This window comes from Pteropus medius, unplaced genomic scaffold (genome assembly GCF_902729225.1).
Source record: "Pteropus medius unplaced genomic scaffold, Ma_sr-lr_union100, whole genome shotgun sequence".
Taxonomy (NCBI): Eukaryota; Metazoa; Chordata; class Mammalia; order Chiroptera; family Pteropodidae; genus Pteropus; species Pteropus medius.
In genome coordinates, this window is record NW_024350325.1 from 4136209 (window position 1) to 4149125 (window position 12917).

General features: G+C 32.4%; 1 protein-coding gene and 1 long non-coding RNA gene across 5 annotated transcripts in view; one reads left to right on the plus strand and one right to left on the minus strand.

Moving 5' to 3' along the window:
• TUSC3 (tumor suppressor candidate 3) overlaps positions 1-12917 on the minus strand; it is a 155434-nt gene that overhangs the window by 60159 nt on the left and 82358 nt on the right. The gene's annotated exons all lie outside the window — the stretch shown is intronic.
• LOC120583837 (uncharacterized) overlaps positions 1-12917 on the plus strand; it is a 37513-nt gene that overhangs the window by 9424 nt on the left and 15172 nt on the right. Inside the window, exons 2-3 of one of the 2 annotated variants that reach the window (XR_005647878.1) lie at positions 3003-3064; positions 5492-6001. This is a non-coding gene — a long non-coding RNA (uncharacterized LOC120583837). Of the gene's footprint in view, positions 1-3002; positions 3065-5491; positions 6002-12917 lie in introns of those variants that run through there. The other variant, XR_005647879.1, reaches the window with a different exon arrangement.

The following is a 12917-nucleotide window of genomic DNA, read 5'->3' on the forward strand; positions in this document are numbered from 1 at the left end:
ATATGATGCTTGCTGTGAGACTGGCATATACGGCCTTTACTGTACTGAGGTATGTTTCATTTATACCCAATTTGTTGATCATTTTTATCATGAAAGATTGTTGTAATTTGTCAAATGCTCTGTATGCTTCTATGGAAACGATCATACATTTTTTATCTTTCATTCTATTAGTGTGGTGTATCAGTTATAGATTTCCATATGTTGAACTACCCTTACATCCCAAGGATAAATCCCACTTGACCATAGTGTATGATACTTTTAATGTGTGGTTGAATTTAGCTTGCTAATATTTTGTCAAGAAATTTTGCATTTATCTTCATCAAAGATATTGGTCTGTAATTTTCTTTTTTTGTAGTGTCCATATATGGCTTTTGTATCAGGGTAATGATGGCTTTGTAAAAATAAGTTTGGGAGGTTCCTTTCTCTTCAGTTTTTGGAAGTTAATTGACATCTATCTTAAACTGGTATAATTCATCTGTAAAATTATCAGGTCTAGGACATTTCATCTTGAGAGGCTTTTGATTACTGAATCGATCTCCTTACTCTTTATTAATCTCTTCAGATTCCCTGTATCTTCATGATTTCTGTGTTGGTGAGTTTTATGTTTCGAAGAACATATCGATGTCTTTGAGGTAAACCAGTTTGTTGGCTTTTTTTTGTTTTGTTTTGTTTTTTCACTGTAGTCTCTTATTATCCTTTGTCTTTCTGTGGTATCAGTTTTAATAACTTTTACCTAACTTTGAGTTCTTTCTATTTTTCTGAGTTAGTCTAGCTAAAGGATTGTCAATTTTATTTATCATTTCAAAAAGTCTAGCTCTTGTTTTCATTGATCTTTTGTTTTTGTCTTCTATTTTATTTACTTTTACACTGATCTTTTTTCCCTCCTGCTAAGTTAGAGCTTAGTTTGTTCTTTTTCTAGTTTCTTCAAGTGAAAAGTCAGCTTGTTTATTTGAGATCTTCCTTTTAAATTAATGTAGGCATTTATTGCTGTAAGTTTCTGTTTTAGGAATGCCTTTGTATCATCCCATAGGTTTTGGTATGTTGTGCTTTCACTTTCTTTTCAAGAAATTTCTTGATTTCCTTTGATTTCTTCTTTGATCCATTGATTGTTCAGTGTATTTAGTTTCCATATTTTTGTGACTTTTCCAAATTTCCTGTTGATTTAAAGTTTCATACTATAGCAAAGACAAGTTTTGTGACTTATCATATGATCTGTCCTAAAGAACAGATGTCTGTTAGGTCTATATGGTCCAAAGTATGGCTTGAGTTCAATGTTCTCTTATTTTTTTGTCTAGATGATCTACCCACTGTTGAAAGTGGGATACTGAAGTCTCATACTATATTACTGTATTTTGTCTACTTCCTTTAGCTCTATTTACTAATATATTAAGCAACATATTAATATGTAATATTAATATATTACTAAACTTAATGACCCTTTATCTTTATATAATGACCTCCTTATCTCTTGCTACCACTTTTGACTTAAAGTCTTTTTGTCTGATATAAATATAGCTACCACGTTCTCTTTTGGTTTCCACTTGCATGGAATATCTTTTTCCACCCCTTCATTTTGAGCCTATGTGTTCTCTTAAAGATGAAGTAAATCTCTTATAGGTAGTATATAGTTAGGTGTTTTATTTTATCCATCCAGCTACCTTATAGCTTTTGATTGGAGAATTCAGCACATTTATATTGAAAGTAATTATCGATAGGTAAAGACTCATTAATATCATCTTATCAATTGTTTTCAGGTATATTGTTGTCCCTTTGTTCTTTTCCTTGTCTTGCTGCCTTTGTGACCTGATGATTTTCCATAATAATAGGCTTTAATTTACTTCCCATTATCTTTATTCCCTTTCTGAATCTACTGTAGGGTTTTGCTTTTTGGTTACCATGAGGTTTACATAAAATACCTTATATGTACAACAGTCTATTTTACACTGATAATAATTTAACTTTGATCACATACAAAAACTAATCTTTTACTCTCCCTTTTGTTTTTGATATTACCATTTACATGTTTTTATGTTGTTTATCTATTTATAAATTGTGGATGCTATAGCTATTTTTAATTTGTCCTTTAACCCTTACATTAGAATTAAGTAGTTAATACATCACCATTATGGGATTATGATATTCTGAATCTGATATGTTTACCTTCACCAGTGTTTTGTATATTTTCAATGTTACTAATTAGTGTCCTTTTCATTCAGCTTGAAGAATTTCTCTCAGCATTTCTGTAAGACAAGGTCTATTAATGATGAATTCTGTCAGTTGTTTATTAGGGAAAGTCTTTATCTCGTTATTTCAAAGGACAATTTTATGGGTAGTCTTGGTTGGCAGTTTCTTTCTTCTGCACTTGACTATATATCACCTCTTCTCTCTAAGCCTACAAGGTCTTCACTGAAAAATCTGCTGATGGCCTTCTGGGGATTAGCATGAGATATTTTTTTTTTTTCTAGTTGCTTTTAAAATCATCTTTGTCTTTCATTTTTAGGTATTTTATTCTAATGTGCCTTAGAGATCTTTTTTATTGAAATTCTAGGGTTACCTATTAGCCTCAGAACTCAAATGTCCAACTATCTCACAATATTTGAGAAGTTTTCAGCTATTATTTGTTTAAATAAGCTTTATATATCTTTCTCTCTTTTCTAGGGCTCCAATGATGCATATTTTTCTTTATAGTGTCTCATAGAAATCCCCTTTAGGATTTCTTCATTCCTTTTCATTTGTTTCTTTTTGTTCCTCTGATTGGATGATTTCAATTGATATGTTTCTAGATCACCGATTATTTTGTCTGTATGGTCAAGTCTACTGTAGAAGCTCTCTATTCATTTCTTCAGCATTTTATTTTTCAGCTCTAAATTTTTTTCAGAACAAAAAATTTTCTGTTTTGTTGGGCAATTCCTGGATCTTCATTTTTGGGGGGCTAGTTACTGGAGGTTTACTGTATTCTTTTGGTAATGTCATGTTTCCCTGATTCTTTGTGATCCCTATAGACTTGTATAGCATTTTAAGAAGCAGTTACCTCTTCCAGACTTCACAGACTGACTTCAATAAGGTAAGCCTTTCATCTGCAGGTGGGTGCATAATGTAGTCTACTGTCATCCGGAGTCTAGTGGTCCAAGGCACCAAGGTGGGGTATGTGGTGGCACCAGGTGGGGGCAGGGGCACGATGTCTCTCCATCTCAGGTCACTGGGCATGGCAGTCAGGGTTAACTGGGTATCTAGGACTGCTGGCTTCCAGGACTGCTCCTGGCTCTTGTAGGGGGTGAGAAAGGATTCAGGTGGTTGGTGTCTTGTACTCGTGTGGCAACAGACGTCTGGGATGATTGCTGGTGAAGTTCCCAGGCCCTAGTGGAGTGGGGAGGAACTCAGTCACCTGGTGTCAGCAAATGCAAATACTGATGGGGTGAAAGCCAAAGAAATTTACAGGTGATTTTGTTGGCCATTCAGTGGCAAAATCAGCTGACTTTTCCTCAGAGCAGGTCTTTGTAAAAAGCAATCACTCCCACTGTGTTTCTTCCCTGATCGTAGCTGGCTCTCAGCTTTGTTGGTGTGGGTAAGGTGAAATTGAAGCAGACTATTGAAAAATTCCTCAAAAAGCTGGAGAAGCTGTTTGGTTACCCTGCTCCTCCTTTTTAGGAGAAGGAAATTCTTTCCAGCTAAGTTCCTTCTCAGTGCTGAACAATGCCAGCATAAGTGATGAGATGATGTTGGCAAAATGAAGCTGTCTTCCTTCTCGTGTGTTAATTCCCAAGGTTTTTTGTTGTTGTTCCACTGTGTTACTAAAACTTCATAAGTGGATTCCACGTCTCTCAGAGCTCATTTTACTTGTGGATAGCTATCTACTCATTGATCTTTGAGTGGGGAGACAGGGAGGTTGCATTCTCCTATGTTACTATTTTTTGCAAGTAGCATTTTTAAAAGTCACATTAATTATCAGACCATTCTACACTTACTGCTAGATTTTATGTTAGATTTTGATAGCGAGACACTTAAAGTCCAGGCTGTGTGGAGTTTTACTAGCATTAATGAAATAGTAAAGATGTAGAGCGAGCGATAGGCATAAAGATTTGAAAGTTCCTAGAAATATAGTGAATGAAAGAAGTGCTAGGAGAAAAATGAGATTGCAAAACAACTTTCTCTGTAATGAGAGTACCTTTAGTAGTAACTTAATAACTCACTGAAGAATTATTATAAGTGCTAGTTATATTTATGGTGTATTTTAGTAAACTTGGTAGTTTAAAGTATGTTGAAGATGATCCATGCTTTCAGAACTAACTATATTAACAAATCAGCAAACTGGAGAAAAATGATGGTTTCTAGTGATCAAAAGCTAAAATATGAGCAAGTAAGAATATCATGAAGACAGCACAATGAAAAGTGAGAAACACTTCATTTTCATGAAATGAGGGAATGGTACAGGGCAAATATCTTTAACATCAAAATATACTGTCAGGTACTATAATTACCTAATAGCAAATATTATTTTGAGACATAATACTTTCAAACAATTTAGGTGCCATTGAAATACCATGATAATAATGCAGATATTTCTTTTTCACATATAAGGCTTGAGATAGTCTGTATATAGTGAATAGCTATAGGACTTCTAAAGAAAGTGGTGTTGCACTATATGTGCAATTTTACACATTTTAAGATACTATTAAATTTTAAAAGCATGTACCATCTTTGGTCCCACATAATTTCAAGTATATAAGTAGTTGGTATTAGTTTGCATATCCAATTAATTGAACTAGACAGATATGTACCTCAATGAAAGAGCACAGTGGTATGAGGCAATCTCGTATAATGGGAAAAGCATTCCTAAAGATTTATAGTTTACATTTTGAACCTAAAACTGTAATTTAAAGATTTAATAAGTACATAAATTGCAAATCAAATATCAGACACAATATATAATTAATGACTAATTTCATAATGTTATCTTTATTATTAAAATATTGTTTTTCATTCTTTAGTGAAAGAAAACTGTAATGTTACCTAACTTTTAGAGCTTTTGACAGATTCTTGCAAGATTTAATGTATGACACGATAATTTTATTTCTTGGCAGAAATAAAATGTTGCTTTTCCAAACAACTGCTTCTTTGGGAGAGAATGAAAGCATTTTTTTGCATTATTAACACAGAAGCTCACTAGCATATTTATTATAAAATTCATTTTAGGAATAAGGCCTATTTTAGAAAATCATAAATTTCAATAGTTTTTTTCTGTTTTTACACTCATGGATAAAATAAAAGATTATGTTATAGTAGGGGCATGCGATATTTAGAAATTGTTTTAAAACATTTTATGGTATACATTAACTCTATTTCAACACGCAATTTGGATAAGTCCAAAACCTTTCAAATAAATAAAACTTTAGTACATGTATTTGTAAATCTATATACTCTTATAAAGAGGGTTATAAAGATGGGTAATATTCTGATTCTGTGGTCAAGATCATTTCTTTTTTTTTTTTAGTGGACATGAGTACGTAAAAAAGATATACAAAATTGAAAGGAATAAATAAGACAAATAACTACCATGGCCATTCTTTATATTCATCCAATGTCATAACGAAATAACCATCAAAAAAAGCGACACCTGAACTAAGAGGAAGAAGGTTCTATAAGTGTAGAGAAAAGAAGGAATGTCATTCAAAGATGACTTAGAATAAAAGAAAATGCATTATGTGTTCACTGTAAACCAGAATTAATGGAAAATAAAATACATCTGGTTCACTTTCCTATTTGCATCCTATTCTAACATGTGCTTTAGGCTATTAGCTAAAATGACACCAAAGTTTAATAATATTTGGGGAGAGGGAGGAATGTGTGAGAGAGAGAGAGAGAGAGATTTGTTATTTAAAAATATTCAGCATGGCTCCTTCTTCCCTTTAGGGTTATTAATTATTCTGAAACTTTAGACCTCATTTATAAACTAAAGCATAATCTGACCTACAATATGAGTGAATCATACTGTGGCTTTTTTTTTTTTAATAGAAAAGACAGTATATTTTGGTTCTCTGTTTTTGATAAATATATGTGATATATGACATGCAGTTTTTAAGACTTTACAGAAAACTTCCTTAAATATACAGAAACACTAAAACACATTTTAATGGAATCTAATAGTTAAATTTTACCCGAATTTTCTCATAGCTCCTTTTTATCTAAAGGTGATATAAGTAACATGAATATTGAGGAGATAATTTATGCTAATTTTCAAGCTTATGAAAATTGTGTTGAAATTACTGATCAGCATTACAGAGAATCAAAATATAATGATGCTTGAAAAAATGCATTGAACAAGAAATATTGTGAGTTATTAAAATTTACCTGGTCTTATTTTGAAGTTGTAGCGGTGTAACTTTAAAATGCTTTTCTAAAACTAGAACGTATGTGATTATGAATTACGTTAATATAATTGAATCCATTCTGATAGGATGAGAATAATTACCTTGGTTTTTAAAGACCACAGGAGTCTATTTAGTACATTACTCTTTCCAATGTACTAAATAACTTTCCAAAATTGGAAAAAATTTGAACAATATGAACCAGTTAACAAGTAATTTATCCCTTTCTCTGTGGGAGGGTCAATTCCTCTTGTCTTTTTTCCTCTATAATCACATTTATTCTGGATTCTCAGAGAGACTATTTAAGTGTATTAGATTAAGTTTGATGTATTAAAATGCATTCTCATTTTGTAGTTCTATAATCCCTCTGTGTATATGCTTTCAAGGTTTTAATTACAAAGTACAAACAAACCTTAGGAGGGAAAACCATTTTTTTTTCCCCAGATACACTTAACAGTTTTGAAATGCTGAAAATATAATTTGAATTCTTATTTGCAAAGAAAGATTTATTCATCTATTCAGCTATTATTTATTTAATATCTACCATGTGTGAAATGCTTTGCTAGGAGGCAAAAATACAAATCACATGTTCTTCATTAATTGCCAGGATCATAGGTAGCAAGAGCTGAAAGGAAGTATAGGAGCAGTTTGGGCTAGTCCAGAAGTTGGTTATCAAGATCAGTCAGAGTTGAGGATCAAGATGCATATAATTGTAAAGATGGAAGTCAAAACAAGGTGGAATAGCAGCAAAACAAGGCATAGAGTAGCAGCAACATGGTAGAGATAAAGACGAGTTTTAACAAAGGCCAACTAGACAGACAAAAACTTTAAAAATCAAAAGGAATCAAAAGGTAAGGCAAAGCTTGAAAGAGATAAGATGCAGAGTCATAGCAACAAAGTGACCATAGTACTGAGGTAAAATTTTAAAACAGTTCCAGTTTCTAACGCCATGCAATGCAATAATAAGGCTTTAACAACTGAAGACTTGGGCAACTCCATATCATACTGTATCTTTCCACTATTCTATGAGCTCCATGATATAGCTGAACTATCAGGGCAAATATGGTACCTATCATTTAATGGGATCTCAACAAATGTTCATTGGATGAAAAAAAAAAATCCAAGGGCAGAATCCCAATTCCAAACTCCATCATAAGTTTTCTCCATATCTTTAGTATATTAATTACTGTCTTATTTTTTAAGTTTTCTTCATATGTTGACACCCTCTTTGCTGGTGGTATGATGATTACAATAAAACTAGTGAACATCCTTGCAAGTACTTCTGTATAAAAATAACTACACTTAGTTTAAATAAGCCTATATAATTTTCAACTTATGAAAAGATGTCCCTCAAAGAGCTAGCATACGCAAAATTCCTGAAGCTTGAAAGTGTAAGACTATTATGGCTGCCCAAAACAGGACAAATGCTTTACTAATGATAAATTCTAGATTAAGCAGCATGCCATTTTGAAATTAAATGCTTTTGCATGTGTACATAGAACAGGTCTTAGCTTTATTATTAACAACTGAACTGTAATGCAGTGAAAATTTTCGGATTATATTTGGTAAACCCATAGAAATCTTCGGGCAGCAGCTAAAAGCCAAACCTTGAAAAACATGCATATTTGGGAGTTATAACCTAAGCATAAGCTTTATTTCTTTGAATGCATTTCATTCAAAATGATTGTTTCTTTAACAATAGAAAATGTCTTTATGTCCCATGTAACTATACAGTTGTTTGGTTTCCCTTTAGCTACATAGTTAATGATTGCTTTTGTGATGACTTTCATGCTGTTAAGTGGACCATTAGTATTTGACTTGTGCCATTACATAGCATCTTAATAGTGATAAACAAATAAACTTGCAAATCAGCACAGCATCACTTTGCCTGCACTATTAATTTTCTTTACATCTTCTGTATTCATTTACATTTTAAGTACAATGCAGTGAAACTTACTTTGGTGGCATTTTTAGATTCTTCTAGACACGTTTTATTCCACAATATAAAAAATATGAACAGTCACCAAGATCACAAATGTTTAATATTTTTAAAAACTAATAGCTAAATGACCCAGCAACATACCCCATGATCTTATTAGGCTTGACTGATCCAGTCAGGCAATTAAAAACACAGACCCTGTTGACAGCACCAATAACAAACCTTCCATAAGGGAACAAATTACCTGTTTATTTAAGAATTGTTCAAATGTGTGATAAGAATGGATATAGATATTCTTAAATATGTATACATTTTCACTTTTCCTTGCACGGTTATTTACAAGACATATATGATAACGTCTTAAAAAATTATCCACTACTGGTGAGACATTTTGAGTATTATTTGTTGCTATTTTTTTTTCAGAGCATGGTATCTTTAAAACACCAATTCAAATATATGTTTCTTCACAAGTTCCTACCTTTGCTTTGGGATCTACTAAAAATGAATAAACCTAGCATATAATTGGAAGTCGCAGCAGACACCGTCTGAGTGCACTGCCCACGTTCCCCTATCCTTACAAACTCAGTGCACTGCAGCCTGACTTCTACCACCAGCACTGGCATTTCTATCAGTTTGGATAGGAAATGTCTTCCCCTGGGAAATGGCACTAAACAAGTGGCTGATGAGAGCTGGTATATAAATACCTCAGTTCCTCTCTCCACTTGGGTAAGAAAACTAATGTTTGTGTTTTACACTGGCTCTCAGAGATCCCAGCAGTATTAAGCTTCAGTGGCCAACAACATTAACTGACATCTTTTTTGGCTGCCTCTCCTTTCTGACCTCAGTTTTCCACTTCTATCCTATGTTTCCTTCTCCTCTAACATGAACTATTTTCCCTTGAATCACTATCTTTGGTTTGGTTTTGGGAAGAACCTAAACTAAGATTTTAAAAGTGCTTATACATCTATTCTCATATTTTATCTCATAAACTACAAGGTAAGAAAAGTAGTATTAGCCTCATTTTATAGAAGACTAACACAACTGGTTAGAGGCAGAGCTTAGGAAGAACTCAACCCTGTTTTCTTTGTTTCTCTTTGCCCAAACACTTCAGGACAAAGGTATAAAGATGACTGGGCCAAAGAGTCTTCATTTGCACTTATGTAAACCTCTGTTTTTTTAAATGTTTTTTGAAATGTCATAGTAAATCACATTTACTAAGGTATACTATATATTAAAGAAAACGATTATACCAAAGTCATTTACATATCCATCACATTTACTGATGGCATTTAATACATACAACCATCCTAAACAATGATTAACTTCAATTGAAAAAAAATTATTTTTAAGTCATCCTTAGGGTATATACGCTAGATGGCATAGTTTTCTTGGCTGCAAAATATCTATGACAAAATTATATCTAAGGTTTTCCATAGTTCTAAAAAAGGGCTTCTCTTTTTAAATACTGACATTTTGGGCCAGATAATTCCTTGTAGGTGGCTGTCCTCTGCACTGCAGGACATTTAGCAGCATCCCTGGCCTCTATTACTAGCTGCCAGTAGTGGGTACATGTGTCCAACACTACCAAATGTCCAAGAGCTGGAGGGAGAAAGCAAATTCATCCCTGGTTGTATGACATGAGTCATACAAATATCCCTTCACTACTTCATGAAAGACAACCAATTTATAAGGGCAGTAAAGTTTAATGTGGCCTTGGAACAGAAACCATTTATATCTACCTTGAAATTTTACAAATGAAGTTGAAGTCCTGATAACATTTACTTAATGTTACAGAATTCCAAAGTTAAAAGCATTGAAGAAATAACAATGGCTGTGAAGCTTCTAAAACATAATGGAGTTACAAAGAAAGAGCCATAGCTTTTCAGGCTTTGGCCCAACAGTGGAATCTGTTATCAGCTTGAGTTCCCCACTAGGAACTTGATATAGCAATGACAACATGAGGCAGAACACAAAAAAGAGAGATGCCGCGTGAAGGGAAATAGTATTTCTGGGGAATAGAATAGATGTACGCATATTGGTAAAAACTTAAAATGAACTTTGAAGATGTTCATAAGCACAAAGAAATTGTGAGCATTTCAATAGATCCGAATGTTAATGGAAGTTGTCCAGTACTTTGCATTTGGGCTTAATTGGCTTTCTTTGAAATTCTGTTGCCTGTTTTAAATTTTGATGAATCCTTATCAGTATTTTAACAAGAAAGGCAAGAGGTATATCAGGCACCTGTAGTCTACTACCATCTTAACCCTGAAAATCTCTTTTCTGTTTGTCATTTTTTTTTTATAGAAACATTTTGAGAATGTATATACTAGACCCACTCCCTTTGTTAAACTGTGTGTACGTAGAAGTTTTATATATATGGTATTTGCTTAATGTAAGAAAAGGCCACTCAATTTTCAGGGGCCTTTTAAGCTTTCTGCTTATATTTTGGATGTCTAGACTGGCTTTTAAAGTTTTGCATTTCATATTTCTCATTGCTCTATAGCTTAATGCAACATTCCCTTTAACTATTAGCTATAGATAGACCATTTCACTTAACTACATATATGTTCTCTCTCCCTTTTTTGTGTTCTGCCTTATGTTGTCATTGCAATATCGAGTTCCTAGTGGGGAACTCAAGCTGATAGCTTTTATTGGTACCGAGTTTAATAATTTTCTAAACTTCCATAATGAGCACTTAATTTTATAATCGGAATGTAAATTTTAAAGGTAAAAGTTGAAAAGTCAAAGTATCACATTTCAAAGACTATTCGAAACAATCAGATAATAGAAAAAAACAGATAACAGAGAAATGCATTCCAGGACTATACCTGGCCATATATATGTAGTCTCTAAGGTCTTATTAGGCAGGCCTTAACTGTATTAATTAAAAGAATTGTCAAAATTATGAGGTTTCATGACCTTTCACCCATATTTAATTAGTCAACCTCTATAGGAAAAAAAGGTATCATCTATAATTCATAGCATTTAAGACCCTCAGATTACTTAGTTTCTATCAAAAATTTAAAATGGATTTTAGCATCAGTATTTAAACATTAACCACTGTTATTAACAATATATACATGTAAACACTGTATTAAAAAATATATAGTCTAATTATCATCAACTTAGTCCTAAAGTGACTCTTAATCATGTTATAAGATATACCATTCTACCTTTACTACTCTCTTGGAATATTAATTTTCTTCATTTGTAAAATTTTATTCTATACCACTGAAAGCGGTACATAGACTCATTACAGTTATTTTCAAATATGCAAATCCTACATGGGAATTTCTCTATAGAAATACATATAGGTTAAAAATACAAAAAAGAATAGTGCTACTTTTCAAGTTATCTCTTGAAATTTAAACACATCTATTATGAAGAAAAAATATTTACTACTCCCATCCTATTAGATAATCATTGTTTAAAGTAAAAATTCTGAACCAGTAACCATTTCATTTTATAAAGCAAAGTTAATCTTCTCTTTTGTTCCAGCAACAGAAAAACCCATTATTATGGAAATCGATTCATTAAAATAAATGAATCCTAGTTCAGTGTCTGTTGACATTATTCATATAAAAAAGTTTTGTTAAAATACATTAAAAGGTAAAACAAGAGCTATAAACTAATGGGCCATGTTCTCCTGTCCCTTTCCACAGTGCTATACAGGTAGGTTTAAGGCCTTGTCTATACTGCTTGGCAACTAATATCTCACGTAAACCTGTAATTGTATCCACATCTCTTTGGGCAAGAGTATACTCATGCAATCGTCTTTGTAGCAAGAAGTTTCTATATTTCCAAGACCTTTATTATTTTTTCCAATCCTAATACTTTATTCAAATATAAGAAAAATTTCTATTTATATGAAAAGGATGAAGGGTTTGGGACAAAATTTATCTTTTAAATATTTTGGTTATATGAGCTTAAATTTCATCATTTCTATAACTTTTGGTTAAGATGTTGAAATGCTAAAAGTTTTCCCTTTTTAAAAATATAAGAAATTGTATTCTTTTCATGTGTTGTCTGGGCCATCAGAATATCTTTTCCAAAAGGCCATGCAAATCTCAAGCAAAACAGTAATGCAATTGTGTGAAGACATGAAGGGAATAATTTATACCTGGATAATTACTTCTAATTATTATTTTTTTATAATTTAATTTTGAATATTAAAGGCACTCAATTATTCCCCTCTAATGCCAGATTTCGAAATTATATACACATGGCAAAGACCATGTTGAAATTACTATGGCAGCTGATTATCCAGAGTCCAACTTTGTCTCCATACTCTTGCCATCTATAGAAGAAATCTGAAAATGTTTACAAAAAATATGAGACTAAATTGATTATTATGTAGTAGCAATGACTGTAATTCTGATAATTTGCAACTAGTCCCTAAAACCTGGGCATTTGGGAAACATGGAAAGAATAAAGTGAATTATATCCCTATATTATAGTTCCACAAAGAAATTCAGAGAAAGACACACATACAATGTAGGAAAAAGAAATAACTTGTTAGCTTTCTTTACTGTTAAAAATATTTGAAGCACTGTAAGCAATGAAAACTCATAAGTTTATATTATATATATTTATATTTATAGAGAACTTATAAC